Source organism: Periplaneta americana, chromosome 7, assembly GCF_040183065.1.
Source record: "Periplaneta americana isolate PAMFEO1 chromosome 7, P.americana_PAMFEO1_priV1, whole genome shotgun sequence".
NCBI classification, from domain to species: domain Eukaryota; kingdom Metazoa; phylum Arthropoda; class Insecta; order Blattodea; family Blattidae; genus Periplaneta; species Periplaneta americana.
In genome coordinates this window covers 1,273,368-1,292,158 of record NC_091123.1, presented here as the reverse complement: position 1 = coordinate 1,292,158, position 18,791 = coordinate 1,273,368, and the positions used below count along the sequence as shown (strand labels likewise).

General features: G+C 35.3%; 1 protein-coding gene across 14 annotated transcripts in view; it reads right to left on the bottom strand.

The window, feature by feature from the left end:
* Positions 1–18,791, bottom strand: part of Rdl (Resistant to dieldrin) — a 448,130-nt gene that overhangs the window by 274,860 nt on the left and 154,479 nt on the right. The window lies entirely within an intron of this gene.

Below are 18,791 nucleotides of genomic sequence, written 5' to 3'. Positions count from 1 at the left end.
ATGTCGCGCTTAAGCGGTAAGAAGAGGGAAATTGTTATGTGTGTTACGTTGGGAATACTGAATGTGGTATTTCACACTTACCGCGTATTGGTTCTGTGCGGAAAACAAGCAAATACGCACGATCTCGCACAAAGCATATTTATGCACTTGTTGACATTCACGGCCCCGATGTTTGTGTGACACCCCTCTGGAATTCAGAAGTGCCAGACCGATAGCTGGAAATGCCGGAATGATCAGCAAACAATAGAGCCTCCGCGTGTGAAGAAACCGCCATCGGCGCTAACGGGTGTTGACGTGTTCCTTCATTTGTGTTTAATTTAAGTAGCCTATCGATCAACCCCAAAAACAAGAGGTTGACAGTTTGAATATTTAACACGTGTTTATAACATTAAGCTCTGCTTTTATTCAAATACATGATACAGTTATGTTCATGTAACTACAGACTGACTAAACGTAACTTCTTTTCACTCGGCAAAAATGTCTCCGGACAGTTGGCTAGACATTACAGGAGGATTTACCAAAAAGTTCTCATGAAAAGAATTGGAAAAAGATCATCGTGATCATTATAAATATCTTAAATGTTTACTATTATTATTATTATTATTATTATTATTATTATTATTATTACTTACTTACTTACAAATGGCTTTTAAGGAACCCGAAGGTTCATTGCCGCCCTCACATAAGCCCGCCATCGGTCCCTATCCTGTGCAAGATTAATCCAGTCTCTATCATCATATCCCACCTCCCTCAAATCCATTTTAATATCCTCCCATCTACGTCTCGCCCTCCCCAAAGGTCTTTTTCCCTCCGGTCTCCCAACTAACACTCTATATGCATTTCTTAATTCGCCAATACGTGCTACATGCCCTGCCCATCTCAAACGTCTGGATTTAATGTTCCTAATTATGTCAGGTGAAGAATACAATGCATGCAGTTCTGCGTTGTGTAACTTTCTCCATTCTCCTGTAACTTAATCCCGCTTAGCCCCAAATATTTTCCTAAGCACCTTATTCTCAAACACCCTTAGCCTATGTTCCTCTCTCAGAGTGAGAGTCCAAGTTTCACAACCATACAGAACAACCGGTAATATAACTGTTTTATAAATTCTAACTTTCAGATTTTTTGACAGCAGACTGGATGATAAAAGCTTCTCAACCGAATAATAACAGGCATTTCCCATATTTATTCTGCGTTTAATTTCCTCCCGAGTGTAATTTATATTTGTTACTGTTGCTCCAAGATATTTGAATTTCTCCACCCCTTCGAAGGATAAATCTCCAATTTTTATACTTCCATTTCGTACAATATTCTGGTCACGAGACATAATCATAATCATATACTTTGTCGTTTCGGGATTTACTTCCAAACCGATCGCTTTACTTGCTTCAAGTAAAATTTCCGTGTTTTCCCTAATCGTTTGTGGATTTTCTCCTAACATATTCACGTCATCCGCATAGATAAGAAGCTGATGTAACCCGTTCAATTCCAAACCCTCCCTGTTATCCTGAACTTTCCTAATGGCATATTCTAAAGCGAAGTTAAAAAGTAAAGGTGATAGTGCATCTCCCTGCTTTAGCCCACAGTGAATTGGAAAGCATCAGATAGAAACTGACCTATACGGACTCTGCTGTATGTTTCACTGAGACACATTTTAATTAATCGAACTAGTTTCTTGGGAATACGAAATTCATTAAGAATATCATATAATACTTCCCTCTTAACCGAGTTATATACCTTTTTGAAATCTATGAATAACTGATGTACTGTACCCTTATACTTATTATTTACGTATAATAATTAAAAAATTTCACGTATATAGGTTTAAAATGAAATAAGATAATAGTACATTATGCAACGAGCCTATAATGATAGTAATTTTCATACGAGCTTCTTAATTACCATTATAGTCAAGTTTCATACGACTTTTTTTGCTCGACCATATTTCTAACTTGAAATTATTCATCTTATTTGTATCTAACTGACCTTGAGCAATACCTCGTAAATTGTGAGATGTGCGCAGACGCGAAAGTATTGATTTTTTCCGAGGAACAGATGTCCACATTTACCTTGTAGCCTATAAGAACCTACAGAGTAAACTAAGTATTAACTTTGATATAACATTGAAATTAAATTAGACATTGAAAAACGAGATGACAAATTGAATTTATTTGAATATTATTTACAATTAACGCTAATTATTATAGTAACAGAACATAACCTTCTGCGACAGTATTGGATTTCCAGCCTCCGTGACTTTTCGCTAATTCTCTTTCGATTGTATATTCGAGAATAATCGATACTTGCGGTTTTATAACGGTACAAAGCTGACTTGTCATTGGCTGAACACCTGTACTTTAATGAGTAGGTGTAGGTTAATGACATGCATTAAAGGACTGCTACCAGGTGTATAATTACTACATTTCGGCATGGTCGAACATAAATTTCTTTATGGTATTAATCATTCCTCTCTTACCAGAAGAGAAACCCTCCCACCTATTTAAAATCATACATATTGGCCTGAATATATGAATACTTAAGTTACTAATTATTTAAATATATGATGGTTATGATGATGATGATGATTATGAATGACTAGGATAACTACAGCGATGACGCAAACCCAAGTCTTGTTTTATTGGTTTCGTTTTGTCTACTAAGAATTTCTGATTATTTTCTGTACCTAGGCCTATATATTTGAATTGTAATCGATCCATAAACTTGTCTTCATGTACTTCACTTAACATCAGTATTCTCTTTTGTTACAGATATAAAACTACACATTCGCTTTCGTCACTGTCTGATGGATACAATTCCTGCAACAGAGAGTTAACTGTAAGTAAAAATAATGAAAGTCTGTTGTAGTAGTTGAACGATTAATTCTTGAAATGGAATTGTTGCTTCCTTACTGGAACCTTTGTAATTTCACTTTGTGCTGATTGAAGATTCATAAAACTTTTGCTCTAGTAATAAAATGCTTCCTTAGTAAATCTGTAAAATATGATGGTCATCTATTGCGTTGTGCAGAGAAATGTATTTCGTGTTATTCGATTATTTTAATTTTAATTTGATTTATTTAATCACGCAGTATTTAAAGAAAATATTGAAATTATATTGAAACAAAAGGGTAGAATGCAAAAAGTATTAAATACGTTAAACAATACTGAATATATTATTAAATATTAAAACATAAAATTAGGTTAAATTCATTAACCCCCTATAAGCAACACTACTGAAATTGTGTTTGCATTTTTTTTGCTGCTCATAACAAGATACTGGCTTCAATCCTTCTATCTGCACATGGCCCTTTTCTTAAGTATTACACTGTTTTCGATAATCTATATTAATAATAAATCTGTAGCCGAAATTTTTATGGTAGTTTTCGATTTTCCAAAAATAATTGGTCCTAACATACATAATTAACCACCCTGAAACCGAAAATCGCTTTTTTGAAATTTTTGTTTGTATGTCTGTTACCTTTTCACGCGATAATGGCTGAACGGATTTCGATGAACATTGGAATATAAATTAAGTTCGTTGTAACTTAGATTTTAGGCTATATGGCATTCAAAATACATTATTTAAAAGTGGGGTTATAAGGGGGCCTGAATTAATTAAATCGAAATATCTCGCTTATTTTATTTTAAAGCAACAATGTTGAAAATAGATATTTTTGTTTTCCAAAATTGCCGTCATTGAACAGAAACCAAGATGGAGATTTCATTGCAACTAATTAGAAATTACTCTTTCAGGTATGTAATAAACGATCTTCGCACAAAATAATGTACGATACACGAGCGGTATGTTTTCTTTCAATTCTCGGAAATTAAAAAAGCTCAACTACGTTTCGCTTTTTCAAACTTTTCCTCGAACATGAAAACTTCAACATACCGCTCTTGTAACGCATATTACTATTATGTTTTATATTATTAATATACTGGTGATTTTACCCTTCCACTGAAGTTGATATTTGCTGATGAACTGCATAATGGGTTCTACTTGAAGTTCTTGGGTTATGTTCTCATTTTTTTATGATCCCAGCGAGTATATCCAGCTGTTGCTCCCATGAACCTCATCTCACTTGCTGTTATTCTACTGGCATCTTTATTCTTCACTACCATAGCTTAATACTGGCTGTGCTAAGGTTTTATACAAAGGGTTGCTAAAAGGTAGTGATGTGCATTCCATCCACAACCTCTCCTACCCAAATCCCATCCTCACCTTCACGTGGTGCAACCCGTTTTGAACGAACGAGGCTCTGGGGACCGAGTATCAGCGGTATAACTGAAATGTCATATGCAGAGGAAATGCTGCACAGGTGGGAACCCCACCAATTGTACCTCTCTGGGCTAGCAACCAGAGTGCTGCATTGGAGTTAAATCGCTCGCTTGAACTCGGTCGAGTGTCGCACCCTCGAGTGAGATACGATCGGTCGTGATACGCTCGTAATAAATAGAAGCACAGTACAAGGTCATCTCACCGACATGTCTTATCTTGTATGGAAGGCGACAGATAAGATACACATATGTTTTGCTCACACGGTAAAAATAAGGCTTTATTTTCTGCGTTTATGACAAACGTTTAATGGAACGTACCAAAACAGGAACATGAAGTTATAAATAAAATAGTATGAAAAACTTCGATATACAGTTATTATTGCTAATTAATAATTATTGAATGTTTGATTTACCACATATATAATATGATAGGTCCATACATAGTGTTCCGCCTATATACTGCGACAATGTAGAAACGTTTTACAAAATATTATTGATATAGCAGTAGATTAATAACAATATTAGTACAGAGATAACGTCACAGAAAATATAATAAAACGAATAATCATGCTGCACAACTGTTACAGACGCAAAGATTGATACACTAATTATTAGAGATTATTATTATTATTATTATTATTATTATTATTATTATTACTAGAAAACTTGATACAGTTTTTGCATTATCGTGATTGTGTTCACCAAGATCAATTACTTCATCCTTACAGTATATTCCACACAGCACGTTCACGTATTCCATCTTTTCTGTTTTGTTTTTTTTTTCTTTTCTTTTTTGTTTCATCAATAACTTAATCTTTTTCTACATCAAGGGGATACTCAACTGAAAAAAAAAAATGAAAATCTTCTAAAATATTTTTATGAACTATTTCACTTCTGTAGAATGTATATTTTCACATCCCAAATGGATTTAGTTCAATTCTGGGAACAACTGGATAATACGCACGGCAGAGCAATGTCGATAGTCGACGTTATTCGCTGGCCACTAGTCACCGGGCCGTACCGAGCCGTGTCAAACAAAAGACAATCGAAATGGTGGTAGTAAAATTCGCGACTATATTCTTAAATAAATCACTCTGTTAGTCAAGTGCAAGATGTATGCAGTACAACGACGATGTTTTTAATGCGCTAAAAGAAAATGCTTATGTAGTAAGATCTTAAAGTAGGTTATGACAACGAAATAAAGAGGAAAAAGTTGTGGTTCACGGAATATCATTTAAATAACGGAAAGTAAATTTCCGGTTAATGTTCACCAAAGCATTAAGTACATAATTATGACCGCCTTGCAGTTTTATTTGTGGCCTAGACAAAATACCTAGCCTTTTACGAAAAAAAAAAAAAAAAAAAAAAAACTTTTAGGGGCCATGAAATTATTCACCGCTTTAATTATATTACCGTCTATCAATATTAAAAAACAAAAGCTGTCATAAAGGCCATGACCGACTAGAAAGGTCGATACCCAAGAGATAAATCCATTTGGCCGTGATAAAACAAAAGAAAATGCGAGAGAGATTTTAGTTCGAGATAAAATGGACACACAATTTTGATGACCATACTGTTAGTAACTGGAGATCGCTTGTAAGATCTATGTAGAAATGTCGTCCAAGCAAATTGATGGTCCAGGGAAAAATCATTGCAATAGATGAGAGTAACAGTGGTGCTATCTCTCAGTAATGTTCAGAACGAAGGAGGTAGAGAGAAAAAGAAACAAATTTCTCCTTCTAACGACACCACAGACCAAAATCATGTTCTTATGTTGGCAACATTGTGTATGCAGTTAAATTTGGTGGTAAACGTAACGGCACGGTTGAAAGCTACAGTGGTAATTCTCCAGTATAGCGATTTTTTCATCAAAGAATTCTTATTTACAAATTTGTAATTACAAATCTAGTAACTTTCTCTTCTAAAGTTGACTCCCTGAAGTTACTAGATGAATGTAGAGGAGAAGAATATTTTTATAGTTATGTGTTACTTAAATATTAATTTCATTTTCAAATCTATTTTTCCGTAAGTTTATTTTTCTTAATTTAACACCAACTTTTTAAGCCAAATATTAATAAATCTGGATGAAATATTTTCTGCAAGTATTAATGAGTTAGCTGCATGTTTATCTGCATTTATTTTGTAAGAAATACTGATAGTTTATTTTATTAATATTTGTTTCTTCAATTATGCAATAAATAACATTTTCAAAACTTCAAAAGAATTTTTGAAAGCGAATGAATGAGATATTTCATAAAATGAGTGTTTAGAAATGTTTCTCTATGCCTTGTGAAAGTAACCCATAAAGAGAAAGCTTAAAAATTGAGATCTTATACTAAAAACTTTAGTTTGAAAATATTTCTAAAAAAAAATAGAAAAAAAATCAAAAGACAAAAACATTTTGGAGTTCAAAATTTGGATATTTTTAGTCCTTCATAGAGTAAACATGCTCTCAAAATTTGGTTGAAAAATGATTAGAAAAAGAGTTATATATTTTTTGTCATTTTAGTGGAGTATCCCCTGAATTACAAATACTTTAAATTGATCCTTTGAAGAGGTGGAAAAATTAAAATATCTTGGAGCCATTCTGGCTAAGAGGGATGAAGTTACAGGAGAATGGAGAAAGTTACACAACACAGAGCTGCACGCATTGTATTCTTCACCTGACATAATTAGGGACATTAAATCCAGACGTTTGGGATGGACAGGACATGTAGCACGTATGGGCGAATCCAGAAATGCATATAGATTGTTAGTTGGGAGGGCGGAGGGAAAAAACCTTTGGGGAAGCCGAGACGTAGATGGGAGGATAATATTAAAATGGATTTGAGGGAGGTGGGATATGGTTGTAGAGACTGGATTAATGTTGCACAGGATAGGGACCGATGGCGGGCTTATGTGAGGGCGGCAATGAACCTCCAGGTTTCTTAAAAGCCGTAAGTAAGAAAAGAGACAAATTTAAAGCAGGCCTATTTCCCGTGAATTCGAAGCAAGGAATGTGTATTTTGTGTACATTTACCAACTATTGTGTATGTTGTGTTGTCTAATCATCTAAAATACGAGTTGAAAAGAGTTCGTTTGTTTCTATCTCAGAAGGCTCATTTCGGAACACGGGATATTATTCGTTTCTGGCTGTATCTATAGCAACAGTAATGCATCTAGGGGAGACATAACAGCTGACTGATAACTGTTCTAAATTTTGTGTTGAGGAAAATTTTAATTTTTGTGACAGCTGTGTTGTTTCTCGACTGTTTGAATGTGCTGATGTGTATTCCCCCCTCCCTGGAGTGTACATTCAAGAAAATGACTGGAATAGATGAGCTTTTGGAATGATTGTGATAGTGGAAGCAAGAGCCTAGGCCTCTAGACTAAGTTTGGTTGTTATTTGTGCTGTTCGTATGAAATGCCAAAGCGTCCTGATTCCGGATAACTCGCAAGTTGGTCTTTTTCTCTCTTTAATGGAATATTGCAACTGACGCTTTTCAAAGGAAGCCTCCCCTCTCTCTTGTATGTGACGCTGACCTTTAGGTCTCTCATATCTCTCTGATGGTCCGGACAATCCCCACATCTCGAGAACTGTAGCATTCAGACAAAAGACAGCTCAGAGCCGTGGGTGTGCAGCAAGAACAGAGCGTCGCCATTACGCTGCTGAGCAATCCGTCAAAAATATTTTAAGAACTGGAACTACTCTCTTTCCAGCTAAAGATTGAAGTAAATGTAAATAAATGCACGTGGCTTAATGGTTCCTGATTGGCTATTGAACGCACAACGCCTCCAAGCTCATGCTTGTCATCTTCTTCCTCACATTAAAATAGTTCCTTCTAAAATAATCAAATGCATAATATACAGGGTGTTTCAAAAACGGGGCATAATTTCAGGTATGTATTTCCCACATGTAGACAATCAAAATAGTTCATTACAACATGTGTCCGGAAATACTTTATTTCCGAGTTATGGCCTTCACAACATTGAAATTCACCGGAACGTTTTTCTTTCCGCAGGTCGTTGCCGTCAAAGGAGACTTTAAGAGGGCACTCTGACAGTTCATTCCGAGGCGAAGGTTACATTCAGTGTTGTATAGGCGTTAGACTGTGCGACATGTATTCAAATCAAACAGACTTACGGGGCAGGCGTACACACCTTATGTTTTAGAAGACACTCTACTGATCAATCGTCAACACATTCACTTCTTGCATCATGGCGCTCCTACACACTTCAGTCGTACGACTCGCCGGTACTTGGATCGAAGGTTTCCTGATCGATGGATAGGTAGAGGTGGCCCAATTGCTTGGCCTCCACGCTCACCTGATCTGAACCCTCTCGATTTCTACTTGTGGGGGCATTTAAAATCATTGGTTTATTCGTCTCCGGTGCCTGATTTGGAATCCCTTCGGAATCGAATTGTGGCATGTTCTGAGGACATACGCAATACTCTGGAGTTTGGGATCGTGTTCGCAGGTCAATGAGACATCGATGTGAGGTCTGTATTCAAGCAGGAGGTGGACATTTTGAACATCTTCTGTAATGACAACGACCTGCGGAAAGAAAAACGTTCCGGTGAATTTCAATGTTGTGAAGGCCATAACTCGGAAATGAAGCATTTCCGGACACATGTTGTAATGAACTATTTTGATTGTCTACATGTGGGAAATACATACCTGAAATTATGCCCCGTATTTTTGAAACACCCTGTATATGGAATATGGGTAAATTAAACATGGTTATAAGAACACTTTCTTACGATTTAAACAATATATTGATATTAGTAGTTTCAGATATTGCATGATAAATCATTGTAACGTATATTATGGCAACGCGCATGCGTAATAGACATTGAGTTCCTCCCAAGGTGACCTGCAGCTTCACAGAGCACATCAGAACAGCTGATAACACAGTGCGAGATTCAGTGTTGCCAACATTAAAGAAATGTCTATAGAATTAAAGAAATTTTCCGCTCTTCAAAGAATAACATTTAATTGCGAATCTACAGAAAAAGAAAATCCACTATTCCCAGTAGAGAAATAATGAACTCTTCATATCAACGCGCATATATCAAACTAATGAAAAATCTTCGATATCCCTGTGTTTTTGAATCACCGTGTCAGCACAAAATTCGTCTCCCCCCCCCCCCGCCTCTAGCTTCGTCTTTCTCGCACCATCTGAGGTCGAGGTCAATATCTCAGTCGCAACAGTTTGTTCGTGGCAGACGACAATGATTTTTGTATTGTATTGTAGTAGCGTATTGTTAAATCAGTCAGTACACGAAGCGTGTGTTATACTGGGTGTTCATTTCAAAGTGTGTCATGATGTCACTGTTGGTGAGTCAGCGATTTGAAGCGAGTTTCAGCTTTTATGTCAGAGAAGTCGCCTATTAATCAAGGCGTTCAGAACTTAAGAACGTGTACGGTATAACTTGAACGTCGTAGCAACAGATGGCGGTCTGTACGGTCTGTGTGCTGCCATAACCTCTTTCGAACTGTGTTTTGCGCGGGCAAGTCGTACGCAGGGTATTTGTTATCATCGGTTGCGTACGGCAACATTCCCCAATACAAATCAAATGATCCGTGTCCATGTTGACCGTCGAAGTTAATGTCAACAAATACTGTACGTAAGTAATTGTCTTAACCCTTTCCCATATCCCGACAGTAAGAAAAAAACTCACCTCAGTACGTGTTTCCAAACAGTTCACATTCCTGCCACTGCAGGCGTTACCGTACGTATCGGTAACTACTCTTCAGAATGAACGCCGTACTTGGTAGGCAACTTCTCTTGCATATAGGTAATACAGCGAGCCATGACACACTTTGAACTGAACACCCTGTAGTGTTGTGGTTGTGTCGGAGATGGAGGGGATAGGGCCGGTATCAAGAAACGATTAATGGTATACGAGTTCACACACTGACGTAAGTAGAATCTAATAATTATATTAATAATATTTTAACGTTATTACAAACATGCAAGTCTTGTTATTAACCTTCTGTGAGCATTTTAGTGGTTAGTTTAATGAATGTGTTGAAATGTCTGCAATATATCAGATGATGGCTGCCCTGCGCGCTCACTTGCTGAAAATAATGCGCCCTGGTGGCTGCTTTGGTAACTAGCTTGCGATTGCGGAGTAATACATTTCGGTTTTGTTTACGTCTACTTCAATCTTTAGATGGAAATAGTATAGTCAGGCGCAGAGATCTGACTTGGGCCTTTTGCCAGTCACCACCACCACCACAGCTGTTCAAAAATTGATTTCCTTTAAATTTGTTCAAATACAGCCATGTCTTACTTATTTCCTACACTTGAGTGTCATTTCCAGTTCCCATATTTCAATAAGGCGATGGAAAAGTTAGGCGTCTAGAGGTTTTCTAGCTGTTATCATTACAGAGGTGTGAAAATTATTAGAATAATCTTAATTTTAAAGGTTTTTTAATAGTCCCTTCACAAATAGCCTATTCATTGAATTGATGAATATTGGTACCGGTACATAATATTACTATACTGATGTAGGATATATTTACTACTAACAATGCCGGAAAGCATTGTTGTACATTGGTATTTTTCATATTTTACAATTGCTTTGGGAATTCAGAAATTATTATATTATGTTGGCGGAATTGGAAACATCAAACATTAATTAAGAAATGCTTTAAACAAATTGTTCTTTGCGTTTACATTGTTGTGAAGGTTCAAATGAACGTATACATCTGTTTTGTGCATATAATTTTTTTATGTTTCCAATTCCGCCAACATAATATAATAATTTCTGAATTCCCAAAAACAATTGTAAAATAAGAAAAATACCAATGTACAACAATGCTTTCTGGCATTGTTAGTAGTAAATATATCCTACATCAGTATAGAAATATATACCAATATTCATCAATTCAATTAATATTTGTGAAGGAACTATTATAAAACCTTTAAAATTAAGATTATTCTAATAATTTTCACACCTCTGTACTCAAGTGCCAGATATACATGGTTAGTTAAAAGTCCCGCACCACCTAAACAACTTTTGAAGCATACGGTTCAGTGACATGAAACTTGGTATGTGGGGATAACCATATACTAAGAACTCAATAATGGTATTACAAAGTTTTTTCTACTTCCGGTTTAATCGGAAGTAACTCCAACTCTCTTATTTTAAATGGAACACCCAATATATGTTTTTATGCTCGACCATGCCGAAATGTAGTAATTATACACCTGGTAGCAGTACTTTAATGCATGTCATTAAAGTAACCTATTCATTAAAGTTCAGGTTTTCGATTATTCTCGGATATGCAATCGAAAGATAACGAGGGAAACGTCACGGAGACTGGAAATCCAATACTGTCGCAGAAGGTTATGTTCTGTTGCTATAATAATTAGCGTTAATTGTAAATAATATTCAAATAAATTCAATTTGTCATCTCGTTTTTCAATTCTAAATCAATTTCCAGGTTATACCAAAATTAGTTCATGTTATTCTCGACATCAAGGTCAGTGACATTATTGTTCCTCGGAAAAAATCAATACTTTCGCGTCTGCGCACATCTCACACGAGCTATACACAAAGTCACTTCAGATCTTGAGTCAGATACAAATAAAATCATACTTCTGAATAATTTCAAGTTAGCATAAAAAGTCGTATGAAACTTGCATATAATAGTAATTAAGACGCTCGTATGAAAATTATGAAACGAGCGCAAGCGAGTTTCATAAACAAACATACTTGCGTCTTAATTACTATCATTGTAGGCTCGTTGCATAATGTACTATTATTTTTAATAGTGCTCATTAAGAGCTTTTCAAAAAGTACCCACACTCGATACTTCTGTACAAATTCAGTGTTACTAAGTCAAGAAAACAGAAAAGTGTATTAAGTATTAAAATAATAAAATACTCCTTCCTTAACAAAAACAAAACAAAGCTAGCTCACCTTCTGAATTATGTGTTCAAATTGGTAGCCCTCAGCTGCTTAGAATGTGTCACTCGATCATAGAAACCATTTAAGGAATGATTTAACCAGGCTTTAGGAATATCTTGCACCACTTCCATTTTTATTTAGTAACACTGAATTTGTACAGAAGTATCAAGTGTGGGTACTTTTTGAAAAGCTCTTAATGGGCTTTATTCAAAAATAAAAAAAAACATATATTGGGTGTTCCATTTAAAATAAGAGAGTTGGAGTTACTTCCGGTTAAACCGGAAGTAGAAAAATTCGGTAATACCATTATTGAGTTCTTAGTATATGGTTATCCTCACATACCAAGTTTCATGTCACTGAACCGTATGCTTCAAAAGTTATTTAGGTAGTGCATTTATTATTTTTATATTCGATACACGTTTCTGTTTTCTTGACTTAGCAACACTGAATTTGTACAAAAGTATCAAGTGTGGGTACTTTTTGAAAAGCTCTTAATGAGTACTATTCAAAAATAAAAAAATATATATATTCGGTGTTCCATTTAAAATAAGAGAGTTGGAGTTACTTCCGGTTAAACCGGAAGTAGAAAACACTCTGTAATACCATTATTGAGTTCTTTGCATATGGTTATCCTCACATACCAAGTTTCATGTCACTGAACCACATGCTTCAATAGTTATTTAGGTGGTGCCGAACTTTTAACTCACCCTGTATAGTAAAATGCCTTATGGTGCCCATATTTACGTAACGTCCCCTACGTAATAAACGTGAGTTCATATTCTCATGTTTCATGTCTTCTGAATAGTATTTAAAAGCTGAAATTCGGTACGATTCGCAACATGATTATGGGTCTGGACTATTCTTCATTGCGAGTTGTAATGTGATCACCGTTAGACGGGGTCCTCGCACCTGGTAGGCGCCGACGCAACCCGCTCTCGCAGAATGTTTAACGGGTGTAGGTGTTTCCGTGCTAGGCCACGTTGACGTCACCGCACCTCCTGCCTGCTCTATTGCAACAATAGCCCGCCATTTGTTTGCATTAATATGTTCCCCCTGACGTACAAGAAAGGCGCGTTTTCCTTTATTAAAGGCTTGGAAATTGATTGGCTATTCATTTATTTCGTTTGTTAGATGACCTGCCAGCAGAGCTCGGGACTGCTGTGCAGGGGTGTGCAAACTAACTGCCTCTTTACACTCAGAGAACAGTCCAAGCGGGATTTGAACCCATATCCGAGCGCGACTCCGGCTGACCTGTCGCATCAGCTCCAGTACTTCGTCGCTTTAATTATTCTAAATTTAACGACTATACATCTATCTTGCTGTGTACAGCGTGAGGTTCCTGGCGTGATTGATTGATTGATTGATTGATTTATTTACTTGTATTTATCAGTTCGCTTATTTACTCGTGTATTTATTTATGTATTTACTTATTTAGTTATTGACATTTATTTATTTATTTATTTATAACTTATTTATTTATTTATTTACTTGCATTTATCAGTTCACTTATTTACTCGTGTATTTATTTATGTATTTACTTACTTAGTTATTGACAGTTATTTATTTATTTATTTGTTAACTTATTTATTTATTTACTTATTTACTTGTATTTATCAGTTCACTTATTTACTGGTGTATTTATTTATGTATTTACTTATTTAGTTATTGACATTTATTTATTTATTTATTTATTAACTTATTTATTTATTTACTTATTTACTTGTATTTATCAGTTCACTTATTTACTAGTGTATTTATTTATGTATTTACTTATTTAGTTATTGACATTTATTTATTTATTTATTAACTTATTTATTTATTTACTTATTTACTTGTATTTATCAGTTCACTTATTTACTCGTGTATTTACTTATGTATTTACTTATTTAGTTATTGACATTTATTTATTTATTTATTTATTTATTAACTTATTTATTTATTTACTTATTTACTTGTATTTATCAGTTCACTTATTTACTGGTGTATTTATTTATGTATTTACTTATTTAGTTATTGACATTTATTTATTTATTTATTAACTTATTTATTTATTTATTTACTTATTTACTTGTATTTATCAGTTCACTTATTTATTCGTGTATTTATTTATGTATTTACTTATTTAGTTATTGACATTTATTTATTTATTTATTTATTTATTTATTTATTTATTTATTTATTTATTTATTCACTTATTTATTTACTTGTATTTATCAGTTGACTTACATATTTACTTATGTATATATTTATCTACTAATTTATTTACTTAGGCTACTACCCAGTTTAAAACTTATTGTGATATCAGCATATAGTCCCCAAAAGGTGATGTTGATATATTTCTAAATAGGTTACATCGTGTTATAGATAAATGTAATATGAATACAATATGATGAGTTTCTTAATACATAATGATTGTTTATTTGATATATTCAGTAATGACGAAGCCTATTATAATTGCATTTTAATGGCTAATAAAAAGTATTATTATTATTATTATTATTATTATTATTATTATTATTATTATTACGTATTTATTTATCTATTTATTTACTTACTTATTTAGTTATTTATTTACTTATTTATTCATTCACATTTATTTACTTCTATTTATCATTTCACTTATTTACTTATGTATTTATGTACCTATTTACTTATTTACTTGCTTATTTATTTATTTATTTATTTATTTATTTATTTGTTTATTTATTTATTTATTTATTTATCGCAATCAATCACATAGTCTTTTATTTAACCAGAAACTCAAAGAGAGTTGAGTTTTTTTAAGGTCTTAACGAATAAATCACTTTAGATAGTCTAGTACATTATTTATTTATGCATTTATTGAAACTTGAAGGAGACTACACAGGCTACATGCCTTCAACGTAGGCTAGTTAGCATACAAACAGTTGTTCTTCCTCTGACACATGTCGTAAGGTGAGATGTACTGCCTGATAATAGATATACATATCAGCCAGAACCTCAATCAGAGGATTTGCTGTGATCTGAAGGATTGTTATTTAGATTGTAACATGTGATGAAATGTGAAGAGACAGAACTTAAATCTCAGCTAAATACTGTTGACTTGGTTTGGAATGTTAAAATAATGCACTGCAGCTTTTTAGAAGATCGTCTTAGTGAATACCGACAGGCTGAGAACGAAGTGAAAACAGCGCAACCCTGAACACGGCCTGGAATGCAAACAAGGGCTGTTTCTGCTTCTCCATTGACATACTCTTACTACAGCTGGCTTCACTAGACAAATAGGTTAGGAGATTTTGCCAGTCCTTTATAACCCAGATCTCCCACCGTCAGACTGTCACGTAAAAGATTAATTCATTCTGTGTTCTGCCCAAGGGCAGTTCTTTGACTGTAAATCCAGCTTTCCAAATTTCTACCTTCCTCTTGTTTTCCTCATATGATCCATTATATCTTAATAATAATAATAATAATAATAATAATAATAATAATAATGATTTATTTTAGCTGGCAGAGTTATGGCCGTAAGGCTTTCTCTTCCACTCAACCAGCAAAAAGTATACATACATATGTAAGAACTTAAAAAAATTCAACAATTTGATTTAGATAAGAGCTACATGTATACAAGAGTTATTTACGAATTAAACAACAAAATACTATGCACTATTAATTAAACACTGAAATAAACTGTGTAGCAAAATTAAGCTAAAATACATAGAATGTTAATAAGACATACTAGGTTCACAAAGTTCCCGGAATTTGCTAGCATCATAGAAACAACGTACCTTAAACACTATTCTACAGCATTCCCTTCAAAATAGTTGCCTTCCGCAACTACACACTTTTGCCAACGCGTGTAGAGTTCCTGGAAGCAGGCCTGGAAGCCATTTTGTGAAACCCGTCTTAGTGCTCTCGTCGCGTTTGCGATAACCTCTTCAGCATTGAATCTTCGTCCTTTCAGATGACTTTTCAGACGGGGAAACAGAAAGTAATCAGGTGGTGAGAGATCAGGAGAGTATGGTGGGTGATCCAAAGCAGTTATGTTGTGCCTGGCAAGAAAATTCTTTACAATAATTGCGCGATGAGCAGGTGCATTGTCATGCATAAGGAACCAGTTGTTTTCTACCCACTTTTCTGGACGTTTCCTTCTCACTGCGTCCCAGAGGCGACGGAGGGTTTCTACGTACAATTCTTTCGTTACAGTACGACCTTCTGGAATGAACTCATGGTGCATGAGACCCTGAGAGTCGAAGAAAACTTCCAACATAACTTTGCTTTAAGTGTGTTTAAATGCGACAGGCTCATGTCAGTAGATTTACTGGCATGTGAAAGAACTCCTGCGGGACAAAATTCCGGCACATCCGGCGATGCTGATATAACCTCTGCAGTTGCGAGCGTAGTTAAATAAAACATAACATTTAAAATAACTTTGCCTTTGGAAGTGTCCCTAGGAAATTTTTGCTTCCGAGGAGATGTTTTCGATTTCCACTCAGATGACTGTCGTTTAGGGACTGGGTCGTACAAGTAGCACCAGTTTCATTTTGTTTAAGAAATCGCCATCTTCATCAGCCATACTGATCATGTCCCCAGCAAAAGACAGAACTTGATGTTTGTACTTTGCTCTGTGGACATAATTACAAAATGCGACGAACAAACAAAACACTATGATAAACAATTGCCTACAACTCAAAACCAATAATTGCCATTATCAACAAACTTTAAGGAAATGACATCATGAATGTTACCAACAAAACAAATGTATAATATCCCTTGTTATATATTAATACGAAAAATGGTAGTAAAATTCCGGGAACTTTTTGAACCTAGTAGTATTTCAAATAATATTAGATAATAGAAAGAGATTATTATGAGACAATTTTGAAAATGCAGCACAATCAGGATGATGTCTAAAGGAAGGAGTAACAATGTAGTCAGTGATAGTTTAAATCAGTATGATTGGAGTGAAATGCTAAGAAGGTTATCTTTTAATCTGTTCTTAAAGGTGTTTATTGTCTTGCAGCCCCTAATACTTTGTGACAAGGAATTTCATTGTCGCGAGGTGGATACTGTAAAAGATGATGAATAACAAGATGTTCTCTGAAGAGATATACTTAATGCGCCACGGATAAGTGATCTGGTATTTACGTCGTGGTTAGAGTATAGATAAGAGAAACGAGACGAAAGGTAATTTGGTGTTGAAGTGTGCAGAATTCGAAAGAGTAAAGACAAAGAGTGTAAAGTTCTGCGTTCTTTAAGTCGGAGACACGAAAGACTTGCGAAGGACGGTGATATGTGATCATATCGTCGGATGTTGCACACGTATCTGACGCACATATTCTGAGCTCGCTGTAACTTGACTGACAATTCAGAACTTAGGTCACTTAACAAAACGTCACAATAATCGAAGTGCGGCATTACTAGGGTTTGTACTAGGGTAAGTTTTAGTTGCAAGAAGTTTCTCAAGCGACTCAAACAGTGAATGGAGGAACAGATTTTTTTTATCGTTTCTTTAACTTGAAAATTCCAATTTAGATTATTATTGAAAAATAAGCCAAGATTTTTAACGATAGATGAATAAGGGATTAGCGTGTTGTTAAGTGTAACAACTGAAAGATGTCATCTATCATCTGATATCTTCTTCTGCCCCAAACTCTTCTCCCGTTCACCATTTCTTCAGTAGGCAGTTTCTTCTCAGTCATTGACCCAACCAATTCCTTTTCCTCTTCCTGATCGATTCTTTCATGATCAAAGCGGAAACTGAAATGTAAGACTGGATACGTTCTCTTAAATTATCGTGCAAAAATGGTTGCTTGTATGAAGGATATTTTTAAAAGCGATAGACGTTACGTGTTCCTGAATTAGACACACAGGCCTACTGATTGTCTCTGTATTTATAGGATGACCTACATAGTAAGAGAGCTTGCGCCTGACTAGAATTTCACGTTGCGTGGCATAATGTTAGGTGAAGCACGGCGACTGTTTGGAAAATACTGGAGACAATTTATTTACCTTTCACACGATCGGTGAATTGTTACCGAGGATAGCGCCGTAGTTTAAATGGAACGCCGCTCTGTTTCTGGTTTTTCGGCATTGTTGCGTGTTTCGTAAGTGGCTATATATCGCGAAACCCGCTGGCCGCTCACAGAGAGTGAAAGATCCCCTTCCGGTCCAGCCGCAAATGCAACCGGATGTCCCGCGGACTTGTGCGGAGTGGCGCAGCAATCGCGGCTGAGTGCCGCATCTGGTGACGTCACTGCGACCTTTGGGGCTCAGGCCCGTGATGCACCGGGAACTTACAAGTGACTGTTGATGTTTATTCTACGTAAAATGAAATGATATGGGTGTTGGTTGGAAGGCGTCAGATGAATTAACATCACTTCCACTAGCGAGCTGATCGGTGCAGGTCTGGATCGAAGGCTAACAATATAGATCTGGCGACTTTGAGAATTTGCATATTTGTCTGTTAACTGTTTGCCAGCGAAACCAATTGACTTCCATATAGAGATGGCCGATATTTCACAAACCGATATTTTGTCACAGGTATTTTTTTGTCACAGATAAACCTGTGACTGATGACGCGAAATATCTGTGACAAAATATCGCTATCGAAATCTGCTCCGTATTCAGTACTCTGTGAC